Here is a 20,953-nt window from a genome sequence, read left to right on the forward strand (position 1 = left end):
TTTAAAGATGGCAACATACATGCCAACCTAGTTTTGTCCTAAAAACTCAAAAATTATATCCATATGTTTAAAAAACCCATACTGTCCATCCCATATCAAAAAGGGGGCAAGCCAAAGAATAGCCAAAACCAACATAAAAACCCAGGCACAAGATGCCTAGGATATACTTAAATGCTAAGGATAAGAGAGTTTATATGCTAATACTAAGAGAGTTTATATAAAGTCTGGCTATAAAGGCATAACTGCCCATCCTGTATAAAAAAAGGGCAAGCCAAAAAATAGCCACTATCAAGGTAAAGCCCAGGTACAAGATGACTAGGATATGCTTAAATGCTAAAGGTAAGAGGGAGTTTAAATAAAGTTTGGCTATAAAGGCATAACTACCCATTCTATATAAAAAAGCAATAGGACAAATAGCTACAACATATATAAATATATAGGGCTAAACCTCAAAACAGGTACAAGATACCTAAGTATGCTTATATTCTAAATTAAAAAGGAGTTTAGATAAAGTTTACTTAAATCATGCATTTTCTATTGTTCAAGGCAACCAGTTTGTCTCTCTAATGGGAGGCTTCTCTAGGGAAATAGGTAGCAGCTTGGCCTAATACAACAGGTACACAAGAGCCCAAAAAGATATTTTGATCTATTCAATCTTGTTTTGATTTCAACATGATAATGATTGTATGTTCAATAATAACGGTAACTTACATTGCTGATCCCTTTACATGGGAACAACTGTAAAACTGACTGAGACATAAAATATGTCTCCAGAACTCCAACAATACTTTGCCAATAAATCTTTAGCTATAATATCCTCAAAATGTATTATGCTAATCTTTTAATTGCATAGATAAAATTGGCTAACAGTTTAGTTTCATCTTGCATATCTCATACATTTATAATTTTAGAACTCTATAATGCTTGTGAGAAATTATGTTTGCAGAGCAAAAGAACTGGACACCAGAGATGCTGGATCAAACCTGACAGGATTCATCCTTCAGCATGCTGAGACATTGACACATCTGTTCCAGCATCTTGCATGTTCCAGCATTCTGCTTGTTCCTGCCTCAACTGCTTCAATTGCTGCTTCTCATCAAAGCCTGATCTCAAAGAATTTTGAAGAAAGCTACTAATCTTAATTGGTCCAGCATTTTAGACAGTTTCAAACAGGACGTTTATTAAGCCTAAAATTTCTCAACATTCGAAGACTGGACCACAAATGTTGTTGTTTGCTTAATTAACCATTTTTTCCCAATTTTGGAGGACTCCCAATAGGATTTCTACATGTCCAAAATGTCAGTTAGAAGAAATCCATGATAATGATGTCAAATTTTCCTTAAAGGGGGTTGGGTATGTTTTTGGTTAATTTCTATGGCTGTGAATGTTCATTGTCAGTGGGAGATGTTTACAATTATTAATGGTCATATTCAGAATGAAAGAAGGTTATAATCAGGGATTTCTCTCTTTTCCTTTTTCTATCTTTCTTAGATAAGGAGAAAAGGGGTTAAAAAGAAAGGAGTATACAGGGATATCTTAAAGGAATAAGACAAAAGGTAGATTATTGAATCTATTCAACTTAGGGTTTTATTTGTTATTCTCAAATAAGGTTAATTTTAACTCTGGTATAGGCATTTGCATATTGATGCAAAAATAAGTATTTTTTGATACATTGGTATAAGCTTTAGGATATTGATACAAATTCAAGATTACTTCCAATACTTTTAAACAGATATTAAAAACGGGTTAGGGTATTAGGTAATGTAAGTTAACTGCTAGTTATTCAACTCATATTCATGTCAAACACTAGTCTATTTTATCACAGGAGTATATATCCTAGGTTTAATAGATAGATTTGATTTTTGTGGACAGATTGATTACATAAAGATAGGTAGTCTTCAAAAACTTCAGAGACCTACAGAATATGGCATTTAAAATGTTCTTATTATTTTAAAGATTCTTTGACAATGAGACAAGTCATCTCCTGGCAGCACCCCGCCTACCTCAAAGAAGATAATGAACATTGAAGAACCTTCATATGGAAATGGCTTCAAATGTGGCAAACAGGCCACTCGGGTAAAGAAAATACCCTTGCTTCACAACAGACATATTCTGCCAAAAATGGGCGAACTTAAATGCAGGACAAGTCAACTGCCAAACTCTGCCAAGACAGGGTAAGCAAGTCCTAAATAGTTCCTGTTTCACATATATATCTGTCAAATATTCTGAGCCAGAAGGCTGAGGATGATGCTCCAACATTATAAAGAGTTATGGGTGACTGTTCAGGCAGAAAACTGTCTCTGTCAATTTTTATTTTTTTGGAAGCTGCTAATATACACTTCCTATTTACTCTAATAACTAATTTTATTCCTTCTTAAGTCTCTGATGGGGTTGAAGACCAAATAGTTATAGTGCTACAATTAAGCTTGAGTTGTTTAGAAGTTAGGTAATACCATATAGGTAATACCAATAAGGATGAAAGTTAATTTAGGTATAGAACTTTTACCTTGTCAAGATAGATTGGATAATCAGATACTTTCTCCTAAGTTGCTAAATACACATGGACTGGACACTGCACATGTAGATTTTACCTAACATTCTTCATAATTTCATAATTATTATTGTATTGAAAGAAAAGGAGCCTTTTATTGGACTTAAAGGGGGAAATGTTGATATAATGTTCTTTTGAAATGTTTACACCTTACCCTTGTTCATTCAAATGCTGATTTCTCCTCCCCACCTTCGTTTCAATCCAGACATTGCATTGTGATGCTTATTCTAAGAATGAATAGTAAATACTAATCATCACCTACAATAGGTCTGACACAGAATTTCCTCTTCTTTCCAGGGACCTCACTCTTTTCTCAATTAGGGACCACAAATGATTGGGTAAGTCTTACTCACATTATCAAGGATACTCTGCTTAACCTCATGTAAAAATAGCAGCAATATTCCTCCAAATAGTTTGTTACCTTGACCTAGCCAAGTTGATACATAAAATTACCCATCACAAAGAGTATTATATAACATAATTTTATACTTATTGATAGAAGAGGTTATAGACAAGATCTGGGCTATAGAGTGTAGAGAGAACACTTTGGATTCTAGGGGGTTCTGACTCTTAGTAACTGTTTTATTGACCACAGGGTTTCCAATGAATCTTGAGTTGGTGAAATAGCATGAAAGAAGTAACCCACCTTATCTTCACGAGGAACTAACATTTGAGCATAGATGGATAGAACCTGTACAAGGGAACGTTTCAGATTCTGAGCTTGAAGCTCTAGTCAACAGAACAGTTAGATGGATACTCTGCTGGCTCTTTGTCATCCGAATGCAGACTCTGGAGATTAAAAAAAAATATGAATTATCTTTTACATTTTCCCCTTCCTCTATTTTTAACTTGAGTCAAAGGCATATACATTTATCTCACTGAGATCAACCCAATTATTTATTTCCAAAACTACCTTTCCTCAGTATAGTAAAAAATTCCAGCTAATTATCTTTTCTTCCTGCAGAAAAGCCTGAGGTCTTTTCACGTTCATCCTGTCCTTGGCAAGAATCGTTGGAGAGTAGCCTGGGCCATACCTAGTGGAAAGCCACCTGCTCTGGGTTGAGGGTGGATCTATTCTAGTCATGAGCTTTGTGATCTGGACAAAGAGGCTGAGTATATGCCTGTCAAATTGTCAGGCAATACTAAATTTGGCGAGCCAGCTGAATTTTAGCAGAAAATCATGCAAAATAAGGGTTAGTAATTGGTGAAAAATTGGCCCACAGGAAAAAGAATTGGAAGAAATTCAGTAGGAATTATACATCTATAGAATTCTAACTTGAGGACTGCAAAGTGAGCTGAAGACCAGGAACCAATGGTCCTCAGCTAGGAAATGGAGGGCTAAGCTGGTCAGGGTGGCTCACAGCATTCATGAGGCTGAGATGGGAGTTGACTAAGAGTGAATGGCAGCCAGCGTTGCATAATGAATTCTGAATTAGCCCAGAATATAGAGCAAGACCCTGTAACAAAAAGCCAAATAGACCAATAGAACTACAAAAAGGAGAACACATGAGAAGGTTATAGCACACACATGCCAACATGTCACATAGCAGAGGGTCTTTGAAAAGACCCTTCTGCTCTGTTTAATATGAATTAGAGAAAAAGGACCTTATCTTGTCCATCACTGAATTTTCAAGAACCATTATGCATGGTCAATAAATTTTGGTTGAAAAATAATAATACAAAGTAACCCCATAAATTTTCAGCTTATCAATGTCTGTGGATCCTTGAGTCCCTTTTCTATCTGTGGTGGTTGAATCTTTGGGTATGGAATCTGCAGTTATAGAGGGATGACCACATTATGGTAATTATCTGTTCCCTTATCAGATAGTTGTTTCTATATATATTCTAATTTGGCAACTCTCTTAAAACTGTAAAGGGCAGAAAGTGAAGAGTTCTCCAAAACTTTGACCAGCCCACAACATAGGGAGAAAAATGCTTTGTGTCTGGGCACTTCAACTGGAGAATATCAAGACTACAACAGCTTGTCTAAAGCCACATGCTAAGCTTGTCAGCTGAAATACTAAGACAGTTTTATGTATCTTTTTACCAAACAGCATCCCTTCCTTTCTGGACCTGTGAGACTGATCTCATTCACAATGTAGGACTTTCTATTTCATTTTTTGAAGTCCAAACAAAGTTTTTTTGAATTTGATATTGTCTGTGATCACAGCAGCAATCCTTCTAGGCTTTGGACATGAGCAAAATGTATATACACATATTTTCTGTTTTCATTTTGCTCTTTGACAATGATGTTGAGGAGACTAGGGCTTCAGTGGGAACCAACTCTTTCCACATTGACACAGATTCACTAATGAATTCCAGTTGTAAGCTGAAGATATACATCAAAGCACTACCAATACCCCTCATTTTCCATCTTATCTATTGAGTTATAGGTGACATTTTAATTTTTTCCTAAAACATGACAACACTGCAAGTTTATGGCACAACTTCTTGGCCTGCACATACTGGCTCTGTGACTGTGGCCTTCTCTTCAGATTCTCAATCTTTCATACCACTTTAAAATGGAGATATTTTCTAGTAAGTCTGCAAACAGCAGAGTACACTGTACATAAGCCTGCAAAAGATAGCCCATGAATGCCTAGACCATACAGTGTTGTCTCTTGCTTGTAGGCTGCACACCTGCACTGAACTGAATACTGTTGGCTACCATGGCATAAAGGTAAATATTTATAGAGCTAAGCACATGAAACTTAACAAAAAAATTCAGCAATAGGAATTTTCAGCTCCTTTGAAAAATCATATGTGACTACTGTCATTTATAAAGACTCTATTAACGGCATTGACTATAAATCAAAGTTAGACTATGACCTGATATGGACACTGAGTGAACATTCCATTAGCTAACTGTCTTCAATTTTATTTACCTCTTTCATGATTCCTTTGACATCACAGTGCAAGTTCTCTCTACACCCACAGGTAAGGTGATTTAAACTTCTGACCTTGGCCTTACTGAACATGGTAGATTCATCTTGAGTTCCTCTGGTAAGTGGTATGAATTGTCAGCCAGACTATTATTCTTCTGATTATTGCCTGATCCTACCAGAGGAGACAATGGAACATTATTTTGTCACCCTGAACATCTTCATTTATAAAATAGACTCCTGGGGGAGAAAAAAAGCTGCTTTCCTTTTCACTAGGGAACTTGACAAGTCTTCCTGAAGACTCTTCTCCACTTTTGGTGCTGAGTACTTGAAGTTCCTGAAAGCCAATCATATGATCCCAAGATCCCAAGGATCATCCAGGTCAAACAGTCCAGGCTCAGAGGAAGTCAGAGGGCAGACTTATTTCTTCACTGATAATTTCTCAGGCTGTTCTCCTGAGTAGAAGTGGCAAACTAAGTAACTAGGAACTATCCCAAATGGAAAAGGGATCTTCTTCTGCTTCCTTTCAGCCCTGTTCTCAATGCCAGCCTTGAATTTGGTGGAAGACAGCCCTGTTCTTGTACCCATGGTGTGTCCAACATGATGAGTTCTATAAAACATCCTACATCATTCCTGTCAGGCTTCATCATTTCTGTCTAACTCTGGGATTTCAAAAGTCGTTCTGAAAGGAGGCCAGTTACAAACTCACTTCAGGAAAAAATGTCAAAGTTTGAGGCTCTAAGAAGTAGTTTGGTGATAAAGATGTCAAAATGCCTCTTTTTAGAGCAAGGAAATTGAACCCAGAGAGAGTCCACACACTTGTACAAGGTTACCTGATTGGTAACGAATGGAGATGTCCTTTGAGCCCAGGGCTCTTACAGCCCTGGTTCCCTTCACTATGACAAGGTCATATGCTTCTTTCACTAATAAGTCGTAGTTTTCTGTGAATTTTTACTTCTGCCTTTTCTAGCTTATTTTTCCCTTCCAGACCACAATTAGTTTGAATAGTTCTGACTTTTGCTAATATCATGCAATACTTTGGGAATATATAAGGTGATAAATTTAGATATAGATGTTAGTCATAGAAAAACAGTGTGGAGGCAAAGCAGTGAGGCACAGGTGTAATACAGAAAGAGCAGCGAGGTCACAGTTGACTGCAGGTGGAGGGACACAGCTGTGAAGCATTACTGCTAAAAAGCCCAAATGATAGAGGATGTATTTATAGAAGGATGACATACAATGCTCAGGAAGAAAGCATTAGGCTTCAACCTATATTAGTCAGATCTCTATTAAGTATGATACTCAGTTTGTCATGGTTTGAAAAGAGAGCCCCTAGAGGGAAGAAACAAAGCAATAGGAAATAACAAAGTTGGGGAATTTGGGCTGCTGATAGCAATCATTTTCACATGTTCACTCACTGTCTGGTTGCTTGAACAGGCAGGATGGAAGTGGGGTAAAGGACATGGGACTCGGCCAGAAACTTGTCAACCTGCTGGCCTCTCAGCACATGATTTTAAAATGCAATCTTGTCACTTACTTTCAGGTCACAGTGAAGACTTCTGCCTGGGGTTCTCTTTGTGAAGACCTGGAGGCTCTGTCAAGGATGGACGCTCTCTCTACCTGCACAGGGTTCTTTGCAAGTTGCATCTCAGCCATGTGCTTGTTATTGAGACTTTTAGAGTAGATGTGGTGGATCAGCCACAGGCTCACCTCAACAGTCTTTTGCTCACACCTGGCTTATGAAATGTCCCCAACCTGTTGGTCATCTTACTCCATTTTCCATTGTTTTAAGTATCAGAACTTTGGTATTGCTCTGTATGGCCATATTTATTTTGTCATCCCTAAGGCTGAAGTCCAGGTTGTTTGTGATTCTTTGTTATAAAAAATAATGTTACAATAAATGCCCTTGTATAATTATCTGTATATGAATATAACTGTAGAAAAATTCCCATAAAGAGAATTTCTGTCAATGTCTTTAAATTTTTCATATTGCCAAATTGTTCTTTAAAGAGCCTCCACCAATCTCCGTACCCACTACTGGTGCCCAAAGGGCTTCTTTGTGACAAGGCACTAAGAAAGTGGATATTAGACATATAATATAGGATAAACATACTAAAATCTGCACACCTAAAGAAGCTAAGCAAGAAGGACCCTGGGTAAGATGCTCAATCTTCATTCAGAAAGGCAAACAGGATAGACAACAGAAGAGAGAAAAAGCAGGAAACAGGACAGAAGCCACCACAGAGGGCCTCTGAAAGACTCTACCCAGCAGGGTATTGAAGCAGATGCTGAAACTCATAGCCAAACTTTGGACAGAGGGAAGGAAATCTTATGAAAGAAGGGGGAGATAGAAAGAGCTGGAGGAGACAGGAAATCCACAAGGAGAGCAATAGAACCAAGAAATCTGGGCACAGGGGTCTTTTCTGAGATTGATACTTCAACCAAGGACCATGCATGGAGATAACCTAGAACCCCTGCACAGATGTTAGCCCATGGCAGCTCAGTATCCAAGTGGTTCCAATGGGAACAGGGACTGTCTCTGACATGAACTCAGTGGCTGGCTCTTTGATCACCTCCCCTCTCAGCAGGGAGCAGCCTTACCAGGCTACAGAAGACAATGCAGCCAGTCCTGATGAAACCTGATAGGCTAGGGTGAGAGGGAAGGGGAGGAGGACCTCCCCTATCAGTGGACTTGGGGAGGGGCATGAGAAGAGATGATGGAGAGAGGGTGAAATGGGAGGGAACGAGAGAGGGGTCTACATCTGGGATACAAAGTGAATTATATTTCACTTAATAAACTGTAATTAATAAAAAATAAAGAAATTTTACAAAAGACACTAAGAAAGGATGATAGGCATGCTGTGGGAAGGGATTAGAAATGCTTTTTGTCTTTCACACTCCCACAAAGCATTGTTGGTGTTATTTTGGGGGTCTTCGGGTGCTCTAGTGAAAGGGACAGAACAGATGCACTTTTCTCAGAGGGGACATCTGTCAGAATCTGGGCTTATTTTTGGCTGCTCATTGACATGTTCCTGCATTTTCAGGGGACTCTTGGCTTCCCTCAGAAATGATACATGTGTTGCTGACTATTTGGGTGGTCTCTCGGCTGTCCTGAAAACCCTGGATTTCCTGGAAAACTCTGGGATGGAAACTGCCAAGCTATTGTCATAAGCTCTGTTATTTGGGAAGATAAATGGATTGAAACATGGCATTCATTTCATTGTTGCTGTTTGGATTTTTGTGATGAGAAATTTCACACATACTGAACAGAAATACTGTGAGATGATTCCACGGCTCTACCCACCTGTCCTTTCATCATCCCTAACTCATGACCTGTCTTGTACATCTCGACCCTAGCAAACTGCTGCCTCCTAAATTATATTGAGGCAAATCCAAGACGCTTATAATTTCACTCATAACTAATGTCTCAAACATATTGAAGTGTCTATTTTAAAACATAAGTTCTTTTAAAAAAGATATTCACATTGCCATTAGTATACTTAGCTAGTTTTAGAATACTCAATCCAGTGAGCACTCACATACAACTTTTAACCCAGTCTTTAAATAACAGAAAAACTAATATTCAGGGCCAGAAGAACTGAGTTCCCAGCCCAGCTTCAACACCTTTATTTTTGGGTAACTCCTTGACTTCCTGTTGCCCCTGCTCATTAGAATTTTAGGGTTTTCTAAAACCAATGAATCTAAATAGTTTGAGATGCAGCTGACAATGAGAAGAAGAGTAAAAAGTCTCATTGCAATAACAGAAACCAGTGTCAACTTTTATATTAATTCTATAAATTACTGATCAGATCATCCCTGTGAAAAAGATAAGTAGGGGCTCAGAAGATCATTATTGTCTGTTTTTGGTAAATAAGTTCCTTTTAATATGAAGTAGATACAGGAGCTTCTTTGAATTTAAGACCCATAATTTATTTCTTGCCACCGTGAAGAGAAAACTATTATGTGCATGATGAGCAAGCACTCTAGCATTGGACTATACTGCCAGTTTCAAGGCATATACTCTTAATATAGTATTTGTTTAAAAGTTAAAGATACTCCTTTAGGAGAGGAGAACCTCCCCTATCAGTGGACTTGGGGAGTGGCATGCATGCAGAGGGAGGTGGGAGGGTGGGATAGGGAGGGGAGGAGGGGGGGCTTATGGGGGGATGCAGAATGAATAAAGTGTAATTGATGAAAAATTAAAAAAAAGGGAAAAAATAATTTAAGAACCTTAAATGACTTTCAAAAGTGGAGGAAAACATGGAGTTAGTCAATTTACATGGAGCACGTCTCGCCCCTGGGGGCAATGGTCTCCTGAACCTACTCAGACCTCGGACACCACCACTGCTAGTTCTAGAACTGATGCAGGATGTTCCAACAAGGGGGTTAAGGCTTCTCATAATATTTCCTATAAGCCCACACCTGTTTGTTTATATCCCCCATTTTTATTCATTATTAGCCAGATAGAGCCAAGTAATTGTGGTAATGATACTTGCTTTTTGCCCAATGCTGGAATGCTAGCAAATTTACTAGCTGGTTACTCGCATGCCTCGCTGGGTGCCTGTGCCCGTTGATGCCCCTAACTCTATGACTCTCTTCAGACAGAAAAGGGATCTTGGAATTACAGCCGCCATTGTTACTGCCATCTCATTGGCGGCTGTTGGAGCTACCACCGTGGCATTAGCCAGGAGTCATACTGTGCAGACTGCTCAGACCCTGAATAACCTTTTAGCCTATGTAGCTCATGCCTTAGTTGTACATAAAGGAATTAATGCTCAACTAAAAGGAGGCTTGATGGTGTTCAATCAGAGGATTGACCTCGTGCAGGAGCAAATTGATACCCTATGGCAAATCGCTCAACTTGGCTGTCAATGAAAATATGCTGGACTTTGAGTCACTAGCATACAACATGAGAATTTTCCCTGTGCTGCAAATCTGTCTAAACAATTGTCTAGCTATATTTTAGGTAATTGGACTGGAGAATTCGATACTACGATGGAGCAGCTGAGAGTGGCCATTGTCACAGTAAATTCTACCAGAGTGGACGCAGGACTAGCCACAGGATTATCATCATGGATTGCTGCAGCCATGAATCATCTGAAGGAATGGGCAGACATGGGAGCGTTAGCAGGCCTTCTGGTGTTGGTCTCCTTGGTTTGCCTGTGGTATATATGCAAGATTAGAGTCTCACAACAGCGTAATGCAGCCATGACCATTCAGGCCTTTACAGCCATTGAAGCAGGACAGTCTCCCCAAGCATGGTTGGCTACCATAAAAAGCTAAAATGTTAAGCTCAGGATGCGAGGCTAAGCACTGCACTCAGGGTCAGCCGCTTTGGACCCAGAGAAGAGCATGTCTGATTGCATGCGGGTTGATGCCCCAGGTCCCGCCTCTGAGAAAAAGGTATCAGACAGGTCTGATGCTCTTTGGGTGGATGACACCTAAATGAACATCAGTACAAAGTCCCAATTTATTTCTAATATCAGAGATCAGACCTCTACTCTTGCCTGATGCGTCTAAAACAAAAAGGGGGAACTGTAGAGAGCTGCGGAATGCTATGCCTTAAAGATGGAGCTGGTTTCCGCCTTCCTCCTTCCCGATGATGAGTGCTCTCTGTCACAAACAACTCCACATTTGGCTAAGGCTGAGGATCTGGCTTGCTTCCATGTATGTGGACCTATCTGCATTGCCCACGTGGCACGCTGGGGTTGGCTACCCAGAGGCTATTTAAGCTGTGGGCTGGCTTTTCCCAGGGTCAGATGATTGTTCAAGGTTCCTGAATAAACTGCATTGAAAAAAAAGAACAAAAAAAAAAAAAAAACGATACTCCTTTAGAACACTCCTGTAAGCTAGGAGCCTAGGAGTGAGAAAGAGAGGAAGCATTTCCTCATGACTCCAGATGCCAAAGCAATGCCATTGGTAGCCCTAGAGTCCCATGAAAGAACAGACATATAATATAAACAGACAAATATGAAGTGCTGACTCTCCAGATGGTTATAAACTGGACCCACATTTTTCACTGAGTTTCTATTAGCAGCAAATTGATCTTATAAAGAAAAAAGGACCTTGTATTGAAATTTAGAGGACAGGGTAAAGAGAGAGAGAAGAGCTATTCATTCTGCCTTCTGTCTCTGCAACAAAATAATTAGGTAATTTTATAGGTCAGGTAATTTACAAAGAAAGAATTTATTGGTTCATAATTGTGGGAGCCGAGAAACCAAAGAGCATGCATTGGCCTCTGCTCTGAATCTGGTGAGGGTGTCTCTGTTGCACTGTGACATGGTGTAAAACACCACGCAATGAGACTGAGCATGTGTATCAGAGAGTTCACTGTTAAAACAGAGATACACCACTGATGTCCACGGGTCATTTACTTTATTAACCTATGAATGGATTAATTCATTCGTTGCTGTCCTGCTCTAACAACTCAATCCTCTTTTCCAGGTTCTACCTTACAAACCATTCAGATGTCCACTTAGGGAGACAGTTTCTAAGATGTGAAATGTGTGGAACACATTCGAAGCACAGCAAGCTAAATAAAGACATACTGACAGGAAAATGAAAATGTTACTGAAAACTCTCAGAAGATTGACAAAAGACCAAAAGACGATCACCATAATCCTTCTTTGATGCCTGTGAGGTGAGCTGGGGGCGGGGCATGATAGAACCAGTAGTGGGAAGAGAGTGGATCAAGGGAGCACTGATCACGGTAGCACCCACCTGTCTCCTTGTGGTGTAATGAGGACCTTGAGAGCACTTCCCCATCTGTAGCTGCTCATCTGTCTCTCAGAGGTGACAGCAGGCAGCAGAAAGAGGGTTGAGGAAGAGACAGGGACAGGTGCTTTCTCATTTGAAGTCAACACTATCTAGGGTTTGAAGGTACTGGGAATTCGGCTATCCTAATGCTACTCTGCATTCTAATCTCTGTCCTTCATCTGAACCCAAGTGTCTGCACGTCTAGATATGAATCCAACATCCAAGACCTGTTCAAAGATCATAAGCAAAACACTTGCTGCTTCCCAGGGGGTCCTGGGGAGCAGGAAGATGCAGAGGAAGCAGATGCTTGTGTAGGAAGCCTTTATATAGATGGCCTCACGAGAACGTGCAAGGATCTGTAGAGAGACTCGTGACTAGGGGCCTCGGCTGGCTGTGACCCATCCAGAGCAAGCAACTGGAGATTCGTGATTACCTTGGCAACCAGATAACAAGCAAAGCCATTACCTGGCAATATTCACAGGCTCCCCTCTTCTCTCAGCATGTGGTGTTTGGCCAACTGCAAAAGACACATTAACATTCCTTCCCTCAATGATAGGTTTCTAGGACCATAAGACTCTTCATGGAGGGAAACAAGGGGGGAATGAGAAAAGCAGAGATCACAGTCTGGGGGAAGTAGAAACTATTTTCAAACATGGGTGAGAGGTTGTCTGTGACGGTCACTTCCCACTGATGATGAGAGAGAGAGAGAGAGAGAGAGAGAGAGAGAGAGAGACAAAGCAGGGATAGTTTGGACTGTGCCAGGTATGTGCATATCTGACTGGCGTTTCTGTGTCTGTTCTTTCCCTCCCCTCTCAGGGGGTCTTTTTTATGGACACTCATCTTAAACAGTCTGTGCCCGCAGTGTTCTTGGTAGCAACCAGCCTCCTTTCATTGGGTTGCTGATGATACATGGTGCTGCATGCCTGCTGTTTCTCAGGCACTGCCTAGGCCTTGAGGCTTCGCACTGAATGCAGCATTTTAGTAAGAGAGGCTCTTTTTTTTTTTTTTAAATGAGCAAACAGGGCTGACTACATGGTATTGGATAATGAATTGGGAGGAGTTTTCCCCGGGGATAACTGTTTTCTCCCGCTCTCGGCACTCCTCAGTTGCCTGTAATTCTTTGGTTGTTGCTTTTGGTTTTGTTCATTATTGTTGTTGCTCAAGACAGGATTTCTCTGTGTAGCCCTGGATGTCCTGAAGCTTACTCTGTAGACCAGGCTGGCCTGGAACTCACAGAGATCTGCCTGCCTCTGCCTGCCACAGTGCCAGGATTAAAGGTGTGTGCCACCATGCCGGTCGGACTATAGTTCTTTATCTAAGGCTGAGCTATTTGACATTTCCACCTTCCATGTTAGCATGTTTGCTGGAGTCATCTTTGTTCAGGTCTTGTTTAGCCAGCCATGTTATTGAGGCATCCTGGGTATAGCTTCCCTGACATTTCTGGGAGACACAGTCTTACTGTTGACTTTCTGCGACTCTAGTTCTCACAATCTTTCTGACCTTCTTCTGCAATATTCCCTGATCCTTGGGTATAGGAGTTGTTATAGATAGATCAGTTGGGACAAAAAAAAAAACCTGTATCATTTGTTCTCTGTATTTCAGTTGGTTGTGGTTTTCTGTAATGGTCTCTGTCTGTTGGCCAAACTTGAAATCATATACATACAAATATCATTATGTAGACTGAAAAGATTGTATTTACGCACAGACACACACATACACACACACCAACTAAAGAAAAATATATTGGAGGCTAAAATTTTAGAAAGATCAAAGAAAAGGGTACATAACAGGGCTTGGAGGGAAGAAAGGGAATGGAGAAAGGAAGTAATTATAGTATAACTTTTAAATTATTTTATTTTTATTAATTATAGCTTATTCACCTTGTATCTTAGCTGCAGCTCCTCCCCCATTCCCTTCCAATCTCACCCTCCCTCCCTCTTCTTCTCCTATTTCCTTCCCTTAGTCCAATAATAGGGAAGGTCCTCTTCCCCTTTCATCTGATCCTAGTCGATCAGATCTCATCAGGACTGGCTTCACTGTCTTCCTCTGTGAACTGGTAAGGCTGTTCCCCCCATCAGTTGGAGGTGATTAAAGAGCCAGCCCATGAGTTCATGTCAGAGACCGTCCCTGTTCCTATTACTGAGGAGCCCTCTTGGACACTGAGCTTCTATGGGCTACATCTGTGTAAGGGTTCTAGGTTATCTCCATGCATGGTCTTTGTTTGGAGTATCAGTCTCAGAAAAGACCCCTGTGCCCAGACCTAAGGAAGCTAATCAAGAAGGAGGACCCTAGGTAAGATGCTCAATCTTCCTTCAGAAAAGCAAATGGGATGAACATTGGAAGAGGGAGAAAACAGGAAACAGGACAGGAGCCTATCACAGAGGGCCTCTAAAAGACTCTACCCAGCAGGGTATCAAAACATATGCTGAGACTCATAGCCAAACTTTGGGCAGAGTGCAGGAGATAATATAATTTTTTAAAACTTAAATGATAAAACACACAAAAGAGAATCAATGCATATTACAAAGCAAGGACCCAAACTCATTTTTGTTTGGAGGACAGAGAAGGTCTACTGTCAGTGTCACTAAAGGTACCAGGAAAGGAATGGTTGGGAGCAAGGGAAAGCTGAAGGCTGTGTCCAGGAGAGGAACTGTGTGGGACCAAGTAGCAGTTCAAATAAAAATGGCCCCCATAGGCTCCTACAGCATGGCACTATTAGAAGTTGGAGTAGGTATAACCTTGTCGGAGGAAGTGTGGCTTTGTTGAAGGAAGTGCATCACTAGGGCACGGGCTATGAGGTCTCAGTAGCTAACAGTTTCCTCTTGCTGTCTATGGATCCAGATGTAGGACTCTTAGCCCCTTCTCCAGAACCATGTCTGCCTTCATGCTTCCATGCTTCCCCACCATGATGATAATGGTCTAAATCTCTGAACTATGAGCCAATTAAATATTTTCTTTTATAAGAGTTGCCATGGTCATGGCGTTTCTTCACAGCATTAAAGCCCTATGATAGAGAAGTTGGGGAAGAGTATTGAGGCAGGGTTAAGCTGAGCACTGTTTGTGGAGATGGAATTAGACCAAACTGGCTTCAGAGGAGTACAGAAGGAGAGGTAGGAGGATGAGGGTCAACAGGAAAGTCAGATGAAGTGAGGACTTGGCAGTTCAGGGGTGCTTGTGTTTATTTGTAGCTCAATGGAAGACCATTGAGAAGTTTTAAGCTTGATGAGATGCTATTTAGGTGTAGATCAGATGGAGGTACCAGCATCAAAGGATGAGGATTTCTTGGTGCATTACTTTGGTCCAGATTAAAAATTATGGTGGCCAGGTAAAAAAAAAAGTGACTATATAATGGCTTTCCCACAAGTCCTTCTGTGTTTTAGTTGTACGTTCTCCATAATAGAGAAGATGTAACATACAAGGAAACAAAGAGAAGGGCTGTTCAGGCAGATGCTGATTTTTTACACCCAATGTGACCTTAACAAGTCACCTTAACTCATATCAGAAAAATGAAGTACAGGAAAGAACAAGATGATGATGTAAGGTGGTAAGTTTGGTGCCAGGTACAGTTGTGGGCTTGGAAAACACAGGGTAGTGTTGTCAGTTATTGAAAACTTCAAATCTGGGTCTCTGATTTCTGTTTTTGTGGTGTGCTGACAGGAAGTGATTTTCCTCTCCTCAATAAAAAGCATGAATCTGGAACAAAGTGGGAAGATTTGGATGTGTGGAAGGAATCTAAAAGTAGGCAGCATATAATAAATTTAAAGACTTTAAAGCATTTTGAAGTTATGGGCTACAAACTGGAAAGAAAAACACACTTTTGTTACCAAAAAAAACCATAACATTTTGGAGCCAAAGAAACCTGGGTTTGGAATCCTGTTTTGGACAGACCAGCTGCATGGACCTCAGGAATGATACCCAACTCTGTGAGCCATTTCCTCATTAGCAAGGATGTCTAAAAGCCATGCTCCCTATACAGGATCATGGTAAAAAAAAAAAAAAAAAAAAGTGACTGAGAACTACACTAACAGGCTTGCTTGGAGTCCAGGCCTCAACAAGGTTGAGCATGCGCATGGGAGCTGCTGGGAAAGCAAGCAAAGGTGGCTGCTGTGTCAGACCGCAGAGCATCTGGCTCCAGAGAAGCCAAGGGTGGTTGGCAATGGGAAGTGAGAGAATTTTAGGTGTGTCACAGCAAACTAACACTCACGCTGGGTAGCTTACACAACAGACTTTTTGTCTCCCATTTCTGAGGCTGGAAGTTTGGGTTCAAGACACTGACATGGTAGTTCCTTCGGGGACTGCAAGACAGAATCCAGCCCAGGCATCTCTCCAGCTTTTGGAGTTTGTTGGCTGTCCTTGAAGCTCCTCAGTTTATACAATTGTCACCCTGACCTCTGCCTTCGAATTCATATGGCATTTTCTCTATGTGTATGCCTTTGTGCTAATTTCCTGTTTGAGGTAGAAGCTCATCCTAACAACCTTGACTCTCGTTAGCAAAAGCTTTATTTCTTTCCCTCAGAAACAGCTTAACAGCCATTCCATATTTTAATTTCAAAAAAAGCCTTTAGTATAAGAAGAACTGGGTTATTCTAGAAGAAAATATATATTCCAGGACATGCAATATTGAATAAGATGAATCTACACTTGGCCTTCAAAATAGCTAAGGACAGATTTTATTTTTGCTTAGTCCTAATTTTAGTATAGATGAAGCCCTATCCATCAGCATTTGGAAGTTATATTAAAAGGTAAGCCTTAGGCCTCTGGGGACTAGAATCCAAACTCTCCAGCTCAGATGGATAGAGTACTTTCTGAAGGCCATTTGGTTTTATGACCAATCAGTTCAGAATTAATGAGAACTACTTTGCATAGACATCACTTTACCATCTAAAGCTGTACCTTGTGAGGATTCTCCCCAATTCACCTTGTAGACACAGATTATCGAAGTCGATTTTTTTTTTCCGTTTCTAACTCTTTACTGTTTTAGCCTATGAACCTCAGACCTCAGAGATAATTATCTTTTAGGACTCATAATTTTTGAACATTTATCAGATTAAATTAAAACCATCAGTCAAATTGGGGATATGGCTCTGTGGTATAGTGCTGGTCTATAAGGTACAAGACCTAGATTTGATTCTATGGCAAACATTAATTAAGAAACAAAACCAGTGATTATTCTGGTGGACACCCACAGCATCCGGAGACTGGTGGAAGGGTTTGCAGAACCAGCCCCAGGTGCCACTGTGGGGTGAGGAGACTATAAAATAAGACAAAAAATTATGTTGAACACACAAATATTTCATCTCTTGGAGTGTTGTTGTTTTTCCTTCTTTTGTGTAGCTTTCACTAGAAAGACATGCACAAATGTCTGTCAGGCTAGGTAATTCCCTGGTGACAAATCAAAGAAACCATTCTACTCAAGGCCAGCGTGACTCACACAAGCGAGGTCGACTCAAAAGCATCAAAAAGCCCCACACCAGCATGTGTGGCGGACTGCTGAAGCTGGGTCCCTGGAGCTCCCTGACCCAGTGTGCAGGCAGTTCAGAGTCTCAACTCCATCAGCAACCAGTTCCTGCTGCAAAATCTTGTAGGTAGGCATAGAGGTCCTTTCAGATCCCCGAGTTGAATGAACGCCATCCCCAACACCCCATCCCACCACATTCCTCTCCCCAGGTGGGTATAGTTCAAATAGGAAGAAATAACTCCACAAGGTTTCCTGGCAGATATCAGATTTCTTGTGGAACAACATTTTCAGATGGGACATGATGACCAAGTTTAAAATCTGACAGAGGTTTTGCTGTCTTCAAAGGCTCTTCAGCCATGAAAACTATTTGTGGCCTCTGAAGCAATGAAAATTTGTTGTAAACAAAAATCGTTTGTTCTTACTCAGATGACAGAAGCCCCCTGTTGGCTTGGAGGTCATTATGACAGAGCTATTAATGTGAGTTCTATTCAAAAGTGTGTCTGAATGGCAATGGCTTGTCAGTATCACAGTGTGGTAAAACTCTTTGAATCCCATTACATAAACAACAGGGTGGACTAAGACTGCCTCAAATAGAGTGGACTCAGTTGCTGGCTCTACTGTTCTTCTTCTACCTTGTGTTAAGGGCAGCAGGATCTTTCTCTGGCATGAACTCAGTGGCAGGCTCTCTCATCACTGCCTTCTGGGGGGGGGGCAGGGTGCAGCCTTGATAGGCCATAGATGAAGACAATGCAACCAGTCCCAATGAGACCTGATAGGCTAGGGTCAAATAGAAGGGGAGAAGGACCTCCCTTATTATCAGTGGACTAGAGGAGGGGCATGGGAAGAAATGAGGGAGGGTGGAATTGGGAGGAGATGAGGGACGGGGCCACACCTGGGATTGAAATTGAATAAATTGTAATAAACACTAATAACAAAAAAAAAAAATGAAAAAAAAAATCCCAACCCACGAATCCAAATCTGTGTCCTCAGAACAAAGCTTGCTCTCCCTCCCTCCCCTCATTCATGTTATTAGGGGATGTTGCCTTTTCACCATTCAAGGCCACACCCACCGCGCTTCCATTTCAGTCCTGGTTTCTTTTTCTCTTTAACGTATCTCCATACTGACTGCTGCTTTTCATAAGCTGTCTCCTTCTCCCACACTCTGCTGTCAGCTCCTTGAAGGCACAGATTTCTATCTGTCTTGTTCACTGTTCTACCCATAGGTCCCAGGACTGTATCTGACACAAAACATGTGTCAGAAGACAGTCTCACCCAGGAGTAGCATTGGGCATTCAGGGGAATTGTACTAAATTGTACCCCTGTAAACTGGGGTAGGGAGGCAGTTTCTTTAGTCTTTCGTAGCACACTGCCGAAATGTAAAAGTGTAGCGTGAACTAAGGAAAATGAAAAGCTAGTAAGATCACCCCTCACCCCTTTATTCTGGCAGAGCTCCCATGGCAAACATCAGGTTACAGCACAAGAAGGCCTCACGTAAGAGAGGATCTGCTTGAAATCCTGGCTGCATCACTGGGAGGGAGGGAGGTCTTAGACAGGGTTCTCAGCTCTACCCTCAAGCAGCCAAGAGGCTGATGCACAGCGAGACTGTCAACTGCAGCTACAACTCTTGGACAGGAAGAAGCGTGAATGCTATTCTTATAGAGTTCACATTAATACGGAAAGGACCAAGCTCCCCGCCCCCCTTTGATGCCACTGGGAGAACCCTCAGCTTCCTGCCAGCACTCTGCAGAACCTCCTTTCCACTTCTGTCCTTCAGGAAGAATGCTGGCTTTAGGTTTCAGTACCATACAACCTTACTGAGTTTCGTTAGACAATGGGACTCTCAAGAGGCCATGTGCAATTTTAATTATTTAATAATAAACACTTACTTATGACGCCTGTCATATGTCATTCACTCCTTTAAGAAATCGGTCATGGACTAGAGAAGTGGCTCGGTGGCTCGGTGGTTAAAAGCATTTGCTGCACTTCCAGAGAACCTTGGTGCAGTTCCCAGTGCCCACATTGCCCACAAACATTTGTGAGTCCAGTTCTGGGGGATCTGTTGCCCTCTTTTTGCCTCCCTGGTCTCTGCATGCCTGTAGCACACAAACATGCATTCAGGGAAAATAGTCACACATATAAAATAAAAATAAAAATAAATAAATAAAACAGTTAGTCAATAAAATCCCTTTTTAACCTCACAACACCCTCGAGGGTAAACATTATCATCCCCATTGACAGAGGAAAAGAGTGACGCACATGGAAACTAACTGTTTCCATGTGGAAATAAACATGTTTTTGTTTTGGTCCCAGGTTCGGGATATGGGACTGATTCTGATGGTCCATGGCAGCAGACTATTTGCCTCATACGGGCTCTGAGAGGAGCTCTTTGCCAGCTGCACATAGTTTAAATCTGAGGACTCTGAGAATAAATGCCAGAGCCCAAAATGGAGGGGGGAGAAAGCAAGGCTTCTCTTGCTCCTCCCTTGCTGCTCTTGATTGCTGTCATGAGACAAGAAGATGGATTGGCTCCAAGGAACCCAACAATCCTGACCAGCAGGAAGCAGCTAAGAAAGAACTGCACCCCTCTCCCACTAGCCCTTTCTCTTTCCTGGTGTTGGAGTGTTGGAAGGGATTGAGGTGGAGTAGGGAGAAGAAGATATAAGAAACATAAATAAAAGAGTTTTTTTTTTAAATAGGCCGACAAACTGCTTTGCTCAAGGTTAAACAAGTACGAACGCACAGTGTCCATTCTGTACTCAAGCAGCCTGACCTTTGTTTACATCTGTGATTAGATGGTCATTAGCTTAATCTTGCCCCATGGTTTATGACGCAGAAGACTCGCCGTTTGGAAGAAAGGTTTGTTTCTAACCTCTTCACCCTTCATGTCTAGTTGGTCACATGCCCCACTGTTTCTTAGGAAGAGGCAAAAAGCAAACCCCTCTCCCAGGACAGTTCAGTTCTGATCCCCATTGTGGCTGACAACTATGGGTCTTACCTTCACCTGCTCTGAAGCAATTGCTCTAGAGTTACTGCCTTCTGAACATCTGTTCATTAAGAGAAACCTCATTTCTTGGCCGTAGTCTCCTGGTACTTACCCTAACCATTGAGGATAGACTCAACAGAAAGACACTTTCTAGAGGTACTAATTTAAAAAGATACCTTAGTAAGTGTGCTGAAAGTCTGACAGTGATGGCTAGATATGGGGGAATGGGATCTGGTCAGCATATGCTATATGGAGGCCACACAAAACTCCAACACGCATAGTCAATGCATGCTAATCAAAAGTTAAAAATAAAACTTTAACGC

General features: G+C 41.3%; 1 protein-coding gene across 1 annotated transcript in view; it reads right to left on the reverse strand.

Moving 5' to 3' along the window:
* Tmem178b (transmembrane protein 178B) overlaps positions 1 to 20,953 on the reverse strand; it is a 435,263-nt gene that overhangs the window by 29,224 nt on the left and 385,086 nt on the right. The window lies entirely within an intron of this gene.

The sequence above is a fragment of the Meriones unguiculatus genome, chromosome 3 (assembly GCF_030254825.1).
Source record: "Meriones unguiculatus strain TT.TT164.6M chromosome 3, Bangor_MerUng_6.1, whole genome shotgun sequence".
In the NCBI taxonomy this organism is placed as follows: Eukaryota; Metazoa; Chordata; class Mammalia; order Rodentia; family Muridae; genus Meriones; species Meriones unguiculatus.